The sequence below is a fragment of the Mirounga angustirostris genome, unplaced genomic scaffold (assembly GCF_029215605.1).
Source record: "Mirounga angustirostris isolate CCGP_5_RB_7025 unplaced genomic scaffold, mMirAng1.0.hap1 SCAF_5, whole genome shotgun sequence".
Lineage (NCBI taxonomy): Eukaryota > Metazoa > Chordata > Mammalia > Carnivora > Phocidae > Mirounga > Mirounga angustirostris.
The window spans coordinates 74,082,848-74,094,810 of NW_026991713.1; the positions used below are offsets into that span (position 1 = coordinate 74,082,848).

Here is an 11,963-nt window from a genome sequence, read left to right on the forward strand (position 1 = left end):
CCATGAAACCTCTTTTCTGAGTTTTATAAATCTTGCTAATTGTTTTAAAAACCTCCAGATTCTCATAGAAGTCACTCTCTACTGCCCAGTGCCACCTCTAGGAAATATATCTTTGTACATCCCATATCCTTACACAAGAACCCTAAATGAATCCTAAAGCAGAAAAGAATGGTATTGGAACATCTGGAAATTCAGTTTAAAAATAATAATTTGAAAACCTACTTCATATCATCCATAAAAGTTAATTTCAGACATATTGGACCTAATTGTAAGTCTTAAGCCTATAAAGCTTCTGAAAGACCAAGCAGTGTATCTTCATGACCTTGGGGTAGGCACACTTGGCTAAAACTTTCTAGTTTCTTAGAAATAGCCCAAGGCAATTATGGAATGTCTTAAAAATGGAAAGATTTAAATTCCCTCCAAATTGATAAGCAACTCAAAGTTTCAAAGCCACTCTAATCAGAACCCAAATGAGGGTTTATTTTAATAGGACTTGATGTAAATGTGTTTAGAAAAGCAAAGGTCTATGAACAGTCATATTGCTGAAATAGAAGGAGGAAGAGCTGAGACTTTAAAAATATCATGGCTTATTCTGAAGGTATAGTTATTAAAACAGTGTGACAATAGTGCAAGGTTAGACAAATTGGCAAAACAAATTGAGCAAAAACATGTCAAGTAGATGTGGAAATTAGATATGTGACAGAGGACATACTAGATTGTGGGAAGAATGGAGCTATTTAATAATTACACTTGTAGGGCGCCTGGGTGGCTCAGTTGGTTAAGCGACTGCCTTCGGCTCAGGTCATGATCCTGGAGTCCTGGGATCGAGTCCCGCATCGGGCTCCCTGCTCGGCAGGGAGTCTGCTTCTCCCTCTGACCCTACCCCCTCTCATGTGCTCTCTCTCTCATTCTCTCTCTCAAAATAAATAAATAAAATCTTTAAAAATAAAAATAAAAAAATAATTACACTTGTAAGAATGGTTATTCATAGGGAAAAATAGAGTCCACATACTAAATTCAACTTCAAATGGCATTAAATGTCAAAAACTTTCAAAATTTTATTGTAGAGTATAAATTTTTTAGAGACAGAAATGGTTTCTTAAGCTAAAAAATATGCTTGACATTTTTTAAAAAGACCAATAAATCATATTACATTTAATGATTTGATACCAAAAGCAAAGACAACAAAAGCAAAAATAAATGGGACTACACTAACTGAAAATTTCTGCACAGCCAAGAAAACCACCAACAAAATGAAAAGGCAACCAACTGAATGAGAGAAAATATTTGCAAGTCATAAATCTGATAAGGGGTCAATATCCAAAATATATAAAGAACTCTTCTGACTCAATAACTGTAGAGCAATCTAATTAAAAATTGGGCAGAGGAACTGAACAGATTTTCCAAAAAGGACATTAAAATAACCAACAGGCACATGAAAAGATACTCATCACTACTTATCAGGGAAATGCAAACCAAAACCACAATGAGCTGTCACCTTACACTATTAGAATGGCTATTATAAAAAAGATAAGAAATAACAAGTGTTGGCAAGGATGTGGAGAAAAGGGAACTCTCCAGCGCTACTGGTGGGAATGTAAATTGGGATAGCCACTATGGAAAACAGTCTGGAGGTTTCTCAAATATTAAAAATAGAACTACCAGCAGCTCCTGGGTGGCTCGGTCAACTGAGCGTCTGACTTGGTTTTGGCTCAGGTTGTGATCATATGGGTTGTGGGATTGAGCCCTGCATCAGGCTCCCTGCTCAGGGCGGAATCTGCTTGAAATTCTCTGCCCTGCCTCACTGCCGCATTCGTGTGAGCTTTCTCTCAAATAAATAAATCTTAAAAAAAAAAACAGGACTACCATATGATGCGGCATTTCCACTTCTGGGAATATATGCAAAGAAAATGAAAACACTAACTTGCAAAGGTATCTGCACTCACCCCCCTCCATGTTCATTTCAGCATTATTTACAATAGCCAAGATATGGAAACAACCTAAGTGTCCATCAATAGATGAATGGATAAAGAAAATGTGAAATATATATGCAATGGAATATTAGTCATTAAAAAGCATGAAATCTTGCCATTATGTGAAGTGAAATAAGTCAGACCAAGAAAGACAAACACCATATGATCTCAGTATGTGTGGAATCTTAAAAAAAAAAAAAACAACAACAACAACAACTACTAAGTTCATAGATACAAAGAACAGATTGGTGGCTGCCAGAGGTGGTGGTGGGGCGGGTAGGAGGAGTTGGGGGAGGGGGTTGTGGTGTGAAATTGGTGAAGAGAGGCAAAAGATACAAACTTCCACTTATAAAATAAGTAAGTCATGGGTTTGTAATGTACATCAGGGCAACTACAGTTAATAATACTGTATTGAATATTTGAAGGTTCTCAAGAGTACAGATTTTAAAAGTTCTCATAACAAGAACAAAAAATGCTGTAACAATGTATGGTGAAAGATGTTAACTAGACTTACTGTGGTGATCATTTCACAAATATCAAGTCATTATGTTGTACACCTGAAACTAATAAAATGTCAATTATACCTCCATTTTTAAAAAAACTTAATTTGTCATTATGAAAAACACCTTTAAAAAGTGAGAAGGAAGCTCAAATTGGGGATAAGATATTTACAACACTTATGATTACCAAAGGGTTAGTAGCAAGTTATATGAAAAAAATCTTACCAATCAGTAAGAGCTTAAATAACCTAATTTAAAATTTAAAACATGAAAACCATGAAAGGTATTTTAAGGAGGGGGAGAAAATGCATATGGGCAATAAACATAAAGAGATGTTCCATCTTATTAGTCAAGGAAATACAAATCAACATTTTTAACTGACAAACTCACAAAGTCTAACAATACCAACTCTAAAAAGGTGGTGACTAATAGGATTCCTAATACATTTTGTATAGGGGAGTAATATTTGGGCATACCCAGGATGGAGCAATTCCACCCCTGAGTATACACCCAGAGAAACCTTTACTCATGTGGATTTAGTAGAGAGGTACAAGAACTTTCACAGAAACACTGTACAAATAAGAGGCATAAAAGCAAGAAATGACCCATATGCCTATAGAAAGGGTGCTGGATAAAGGAAGTATGGTATATTCAATAACAAAATATTACAGAGCAGTGAAATCACTAAATTATTTCTACCTATGACATGGATAAATTTTAGTAAAAAATGTTGACTAAAAACACTAAACTCTGAAGAAGTTATGAATACACCTTTATATAATTTTTTAATCTCTAAAGAATATTGTATCATTGCAAACAAAAACTACTCACAAACTAACTTAAGAGAGCAATAGAATAAAAACTGTGATAATTGAGTAAGAATATACTATAAATCAGTGGCATGAAATTTAGGTTCCAGAAATAAACCCTCATATTTATGATCAATTTTTGACAAGTATGCAAAAATAATTCAATGAGGAAACAATTTTCAACAAAGACTGCTAGGACAATTGGATATCCACATCCAAATGAATGAAGTGGGACCATACAATATACAAAAACTGACTCAAAATGGTTCAAATACCTACATGTAAGAGCAAAAATGATAAAATTCTTAGAAGAAAACATAAGCATAAATTTCCATGACCTTGGATATAGCAATGATTTTTTTAAGTGTGAAAACAAGAGCACTAGCAATCAGAGAAATAAATAAAATGAATTTCATCAAAATTAAAAACTCATGCTTCAAAGGATACCATCAAGAAAGTAAAAAGACAAACTAATGAATAGGAGAAAATATATGCAACTTATATATCTTATAAAAGACTTGTGTCTAGATATATAAAGAACTCTTATAACTCAGTAATAAAGACAAAGAACCCAATTTAAAAATGGGTGAGGGACCTGAAAAGACATTTCCACCAAAAGACATACATATGGCCAATGAGCACTAAAGATGTTCAGCATCATCAGTTATCAGGGAAATGGAAATCAAAACCACAATGAGATACCATTTAACACCCACTAAAATGTCTATAATTTTAAAAGATAATAACAAGAATTGACAAAATTGTAAAAAATTAAATGGAACCCTCATTGATGGTTAATAGAAATGTAAAATGGTATAGTCAGTTTAGAAAATTATCTGGCAGTTCCTCAAAATTGTACACATAAAGTTATCATATGACCCAGCAATTCTACTTCCTAAATATATCCCCAAGAGAAATATAAACACATGTCTGCAAAAACACTTGTACATGGATGTTCATAGCACCATTATTCATAATAGCAAAAAAAGAGGAAACAATCCAAATGCCCATCAACTGGTGAATAGAAAAATAAAATGTGGTATAACCACACAGTGGAATATTATTTGGCAATAAATAAGAATGAAACACTAGTACATGCTACAACATTGTGAGCCTTAGAACATTATGCTGAGTTAAAGAAGCCAGTCACAAAAGTCATTATCAACATGATGATTCCATTTAAGTGAAATGGCTAGCATAGAAATATATATAGAAACAGAAAGTAGATTTGTGGATGCCTGGAGCTGCAGGGGATGAGGAGCATGGGGAGGACTGCAAAGGGCACAGGATTAGTTTGGGGATGATGAAAATATTCTAAAATTGATTGTAGTGATGATTGTACCAGTATGTGAATACACTAAAAAAATTAATTATATGCTTTAAGTGGATGCATTTTTTGGTATATGAATTGTATCCCAATAAAGCTGTTGCTACAAAGAAAGAGAGAGAGAAAATGAATGACAAAAAATCCAGGGTAGTGTTTACTTGGAAGTGGGAGCTAGAAGAACAGAATAAAGATGAATAAATGTATAGGTATAAATAACTAGAAATAGTCTAGTTCTTGATTAAGTTGTGAGTTTATGGATGTTCTTTATATTAATAATACACATATGTACCATACCTATAAACATAAAAGAGGATCTTGCATGGACCAATGAAGATAATTTGTCTACAAACCAAGCATTATGATTAACACAATTCTGTGCAACTAAGGTCCATTTAAAAATTAATTAATTAACATCTATCCTGTTAAATCCTATAAATCACATCCCCAGTTCAGAAAACTGGGTTAGTGGATCAATATGCTTAGTGGAATCTGTTAAACAGAGATAAAAATTTAATTTTATGACCTAAAATAATAAATGCAAGAATGAACAGGCACTGATCTTTTTCAATCCCTCTTCCACCAGGATCAATAATTACATCTGTGTTCATTCCCCCACTGTCCCCATTTCCTCCATACCCATATTCCCTTTTGAATAAATTTGTTTCATTGTATTTACCACCACAGTCTCAGTGGTTGTATAGACAATGGAGAAATGAAAGAAAGAGTAAGGATAGTAGCAGTGCTGGCCGAAGGGCTGCCATATAAAACTGGCAATGGAATAGAGATTGGGGAGAGTGCTCTTATATTATAAAACATGGTTTATAGGGGCGCACGCGTGGCTCAGTCGTTAAGCGGCTGCCTTCGGCTCAGGTCATGATCCCAGGGTCCTGGGATTGAGCCCCTCATCGGGCTCCCTGCTCCATGGGAAGCCTGCTTCTCCCTCTCCCACTCCCCCTGCCTGTGTTCCCTCTCTCGTTGTGTCTCTCTCTGTCAAATAATAAAACCTTTAAAAAAAAAAAAGTTTCATAACTAGTCTCACAAAATGTTTAATCTAAAAATGTTTGTTTTATTATTTATAACTTTGAAATATTAGTTTTGATGTTTGCTTTTTTGTTTGGTTTGGGGATTTTTGCTTTTACATAATTCCTCTTTACCCTCCTCCATGGTTTAGTCTCTAGTCAATGCTCCTACTTTTGAACAGGAAGTGGGAAATAGCTATACTCTTACTTTGGCACCCTTAGAGCAAAAGCCCCAGCTCTTAACATACAATGCAGAAGTTTCAAGGAAAAGATAACATGTGAATCTGAAAGCAAGTTTCAGCAAATCACTCCAATTATTAGCCAAGTTACATTTTTGAAACATTATTTCATATAACCCATGATGATATATAATTCAATGTGTTTTCAGCAAACAATATCATTTCTTACATGCTACATCTTTGCCTTCTTCACACAAATTTTGGGAAACAAAATGCCCGAATTTCAAATGCTTAGTGTCAGATAATTTTTTTTTAATTCAGAGTATTTTGGAATTCTCTTATTCTTTACAAAGCCTTATCATTGTTCAATCCAAAAGGTGGGTTTTCTAAATCACCATTAAAATTCAAATTTATGTAGATACCATAAATATTAGCACAGATCTTATTTAAATTAACTTTGATTTATTTGACATTCATTATAACTTCTTTGAATTTTTCCATTTGTCTCTTCAACAACAATAAAATTTAAGAAGTTTGTTTTAAACAAATTTTGGCATTTAATCCAGCTATCTTGCACGAACTGACAGCTGTCATTTATTTGTACATCAATATTTCTGCCAGAAACAACTAAATAAGCCCAAAAGAATCTAGCTACCAATGTCATACAGCATTCCAGTCTTTATAATTCTATTTTAAATTTGCACAATTTTATAGGAATATTATCTTAAGAACTAAAACACTGAAATAATGCTCATTTTATGGTCAAGAAATAAATGTCACCTGACCACAGCTGAGATTTAGGAGATTTTAATGTGTCTTACATGATAACATTGTACAATGTCATCATAAACAAGCAAGTATGCTTAAACAGGCATGTAGGCAGGACATACGTAGGACAGAGAAGGTGAGATAGAAGTACCAGAATCAGTTGTGTTATTTTCATTTTCTTTCTGGCTAAAAATATTCCAGTGTTCACTTTGCCACATAGCAGACAAAAACATGATTTATCTTTTTACATCCCTTTCTACCTGTATTTTTGAAAATTTAACCACATTTTAACAGTGGCACATTCTTCCCCCTCCAAATTGTGGGTATGATACAGGACATATGTATCCCCAAACTTCATTGAACTTATTCTTAAGATCAGAAAGTAGAACAATGTGCTCTGAGTTTTGCAGAGAGAATAATGTGATAAAATAATCTGTACAAGACTAAATTTGCATTCAACTATGAGGACAAAAAAAGATATTTTTAGATGTTCAAGCAACCAGAAAGTATAGTATAACACGTACACTTAATACAAAGTATTTGAAGAAGTAATTCAACAAAATGAGAAAAGAATAAAAAACAAAGAACTTAAGAACAGAGAAGTCATAGTACAAACAAAAACTAGAAATGAAATTAGGAAAATATGGAAGAAGAAAGGCCAGTTGAATTTATCATGATATATGGAGGTTGTTAATACATGCTTAGACACAAATATTCAAGGAAAATAATAGTTATATTATAGTTACCTAAAAACCAGTATTACTAAAATAAAAAAGTTTATGCCTTCTAAATTGAAAGAAGAAAGCAAAGTAGTCCATATAGCAAAAGATAAAAAAAAAAGAAGGAAAACAATAAGAAACCATTAAAAACAATAAATTACATAACAAGATAACATAAGATCAGACATTAGTTGAGATAAAGCAAATAGAAAACCTCCCCTGTTTATATCAAACACTGTCAGATTAAGTAAATAGATACATGTCCAACAGTAGGACTTCGGTAAAATAAATTATGCCACATACTGCATTAAAAAATATCACACTTAAAAAAATACTTGATATCAGAAAATTATTTTTATAAATTTTAAAGAGAAATTGCAAGCAAAAGATTTTATAAAACGAGGGGATAGGGCACCTGGGTGGCTCAGTCTGTTAAGCATCTGCCTTCAGTTCAGGTCATGATCTCAGGGTCCTGGGATTGAGCCCCATGTCCCGGCTCTCCGCTCAGCAGGGAGTCTGCTTCTCCTTCTCACTCTGTCCCTACCCCCTGCTTATGCTCTCTCTCGCTATCTCTCTCTCTCTCTCAAATAAATAAATAAAATCTTTAAAAAAACAAAAACAAAAAACAACCATTTACCTTCTGAAGAGCATGAACACATAGCAGTGCAGGAGAGGAGAGGTGAGGTAGTCTTGGCCACCATCTCAGTTACATGCAGATGCACAGATTTAAAAGTAGATAAACTGTGACTGCTTCAGGACAATGCTTTTTGCTGTGATTGGTTTTTTTTCTCTTTTTTTTTTAAAGATTTTATTTATTTACTTGACAGAGAGAGACACAATGAGAGAGGGAACACAAGCAGAGGGAGTGGGAGAGGAAGAAGCAGGCCTCCCGCGGAGCAGGGAGCCCGATGCAGGACTCAATCCCAGGACCCCGGGATCTTGACCTGAACTGAAAGCAGACGCTTAACGATTGAGCCACCCAGGCGCCCCTGACTGGTTTTTTTCTTTAATGAAATTGTCTTTTGCTAATCTTTTCCTTGGATTTTGATATATCAGTTTCAACAGAAAGAGGCAGAGCTAAATTGTTTTGCAAAATTAAGGAAAGAAGAACTTGAACTTAACCAGAGGCAAGCAAGAGGTTGGAGCCAACAAGACTGGGAACTATAGGGGAAAGTGTCAGAAAGAAACTTCTGGTGACAACAAACCTAGAAGGAGCATCAGAGAATAGACATGTCTAATGAGACTTTAAGATTCTGCTATGACCCCCTTAACATTCTTCCTTCTGTAAAGCCCTCATTGTTCGCATTGACATCTGTGTGAGCAGATGTGTAAGGAGACTTGTACAGGTGCTGAGTTCCATGCCAGGGTGATGCTGGCAGGAGGAAAGAAAGCACACAGAAGCCCAGGAGAGGAGGGGTGGGGTGCTCTCAGCTGCCATCTCAGTTACATATTGATGCATAGAAAGAAAATTAAAAGTAGATAAAAGTGTCACTGTTTTAGGACAATGCATTTTGCTGTGATTGTTTTTTTTTCTTTATACATATATTGTAATATTTCAAATATAGTGAACATAATTTACTATAAATGCCAAAGATTTTCTAACAAGGAAAAAAATCCTTTAGTCATTAGTTCAATCAATATCTACCGAGCTGCTACTCTATGTCAGCCATTTTCTGAAGACTTAAAATTCATCAGTGATCAAAAATACAAAAATAATCAAAATTCATTATCTTATGGTGATCAAATTCTACTGAGAGTCAGATCATGAACTATACATAGTAAATAGATGAAATATGTATGGCAGAATCGAATAATGGCATTAAATAAAGAGAATAAATTAAGAGGAACCACTGGCGCTAGGAAGGGTAGGTTGTCATTTTAAATAGGGTAGTAGAATAAAAAATTAAATAGGGTAAGCCTTTGAGAGGTCAAATTTAAGCAAAGACTTGAAGCAAGGAAAGAGTTAAACATAAAGCTATCTAGAAAGAAGAATGTCCCAGGCAAAGAGAATAACCAGTGAAAAACCCTAAAATAGAGAATACTTAAATGTTCAAAGAAAAGCAAGCTGGCTACTGGGCTGCAATGGAGTGAGTGAGGAAGAGAGGAACCAGAGATGAATAAGTCAGAGCACAAGTGCATGCAGATCATGTAGGATTTTTTGGGTTATTGTAAGGAATTTGACTTCCTTCCAAATTAGGAAGCCATTATGAGGGTTTCAGAACATGAGTGACAAAATCCAACTGTTTGACCAAAAATCAGCCCAGCTAGTATGTCAGATATAGACTACATTATAGGGAGGCAGAGAGAGACCAGTGAAAACTAGGTGAAGGATGAATGGCCACTCACCAGTGTAACAGTAGTTAGAGATGGAGAGAATTGATTGTTTTTTAACATAATTTAAAGTTTGAACCAAGATTTACTGGCAGATTCAAAAATGGCTAAAAGTCTGTTGGCCTAAAGAGTTGGAAGGACTAAGCTGCCCTCAACTGAAATCGGAACACATAGAAAGAGTGGATTTGGAAGCAGAAGAACAGAAGTTTAGTTTGGGATAAGTTTAAGCTTGAAATACTTGTAGGCCTGGAGTGGGCAGTTGTATATATGAGAGAAGTCCACACCGATAACATGAATTTGAAAGTAAACTGCATATAATTAGGAGTGCCTGGGTGGTGTAGTCGGTTAACCAGCCGACTCTTGGTTTTGGCTCAGGTCATGATCTCAGGGTGGTGAGATCAACCCCCTGTTGGGCTCCTCACTCAGTGCAGAGTCTGCTTAAAGACTCTCTCTCTCCCTCTCCCTCTGTCCCCCCTACCTGCACTCTCTCTCTTTCTCTCTCTCAAAATAAATAAATAAATCTTTCAAAAAATTAAACTGTATATAATTGGAATTTAAAGCCACGGTATTATCAAGGGAGTGAATATAGGCAAATAAGGACTGAGCCCCAGGGCATTGATTCCCACATTGAGGCATGGATCCTGTAGAGGGAGCAGTAAAGCAGACTAAGAAGGCACAGCAGAGGTGGTAGAGGAAAATCAGGAGGGTGCAGATTTCTACAAGTCAGGTGAGGAAAATATATTAAGGAGAAGGATATAATCAACTGAGTCAAATGTTTCAAAAAGATGAAGCAAGATGAGGACTGAGAATTGGCCAACAGATTTAGTAAGTGACTTGTGACCTTAATACACACAGTTCAACGGAAGGATGAAGCCAAAGTCTGGCTGGGAAGGAGAGAACAAATAATACAAGAGAAAACATAATAATACCAGAGAGAGAGGCAGAATCTGTGGAGCAATGTCTTTATATGAGAGGAGCCGAGGTCTAATGCACCCGTGGAAGGATTGAATGAGGAGCACAGACAGTTCATTTATCAATGGCTGCCAGAGCTTTTAGCTACAGGCATTGTTGGTATGTTGGTTAATATGATGCTGGAATCTGAGGAAGTTCTCCTTTGAACACTTCAGGATTCTCAGCGGAGAAGGAAGCAAAGGTGTCACCTGAAAGGGAAGGCCACAGGGGAAGTATTCAAAGTCTGAGAGAGGAAGAGGTGAGAAAATCTTACAGAAGAGTGGTGGGTAAGCAGCCCAGGGAAATGTACTATGATTGCAGAGCAGAATTCAGGGTCTACTTTCAGGTTCATGGCCCTGAATTTGAAGTAGGAGCAGTCAATGTGGTTGCACATTTTTCTCCAGTCATGCTCAGCTTCAGGAGTATAGGCATAAAATTTTGATAGAATAAGAATAATTTAGGGGATGAACTGGAAAGATAGGAGATAGCAATCCAAGAAAACAGTGCATGTTAGTGAGATAATAGGATTCCAGTTACTTGTCTTCTTTGAGAAAAGAAAATCATACCACTGTAAGTCACAATAAATTCACTTTGTAAAATATAGTAAACAGATTGATTTAAAGTCATTCATTCACTTTGTTCCATGGATGTTATTGAGAATCTCTATGAGTGAAGAAAATGGACCTAGCCCCTATCATTATGGAGCTTAATTTGAGGGCAGGAAAGGCCTATTAATCAATAATTCTAATTGAAACATGCGAATTTTTTATACTATATAGCAGGAAGACCTAACCCACTCTGTTGGAAAGTTTGGTTGATGGAAACTTCACTGGAAGAAGGGATACTTTAGTTGTGACATGAAAAATGGGCAGTTGTGAGTGTGGTAGAAAACAGAGAAAATTGCCTATACCAAGACCCTGAGCATATTAGAAGAAAAGAAAGATGCTGATTATGGGTAGAACAAAAAAGTTGGCCAAGTGAGGAGCAGTACAAGGTGAAGCTAGGTAGGAACCAGCCCATGAAGTAGTATGACTACTAATCATCTGGACTTTCTTTTTTTTTAAGATTTATTTATTTGACAGAGAGAGAGAGAGAGAGCACAAACAGGGGGAGCAGCAGGCAGATGGAGGGGGAGAAACAGGCTCACCACGGAGCAGGGAGCCCAATGCGGGGTTCGATGTGGGGCTCAATCCCAGGACCCTGGGATCATGACCTGAGTGAGCCAAAGGCAGATGCTTAACAGACTGAGCCACCCAGGCACCCCTGGACTTTCTAATAGTGGAATGGTTGCTCATAGACAGTAAAGTTTCAGGTTTACATTTTTTTAATATTGAGGGAATAAATTGGAGGTGTGCAAGAGTGAAACAAAGATAAAGAATACTGAAGG

At 35.9% G+C, this 11,963-nt stretch overlaps 1 non-coding gene across 1 annotated transcript; it reads left to right on the forward strand.

Moving 5' to 3' along the window:
• The first annotated feature begins 4,929 nt into the window (after window positions 1–4,929).
• Window positions 4,930–5,002, forward strand: LOC123845165 (small nucleolar RNA SNORD112). Its single transcript, XR_006790998.1, has one exon. It is a non-coding gene; the product is annotated as a small nucleolar RNA SNORD112 (small nucleolar RNA).
• The last annotated feature ends 6,961 nt before the right edge of the window (window positions 5,003–11,963 follow it).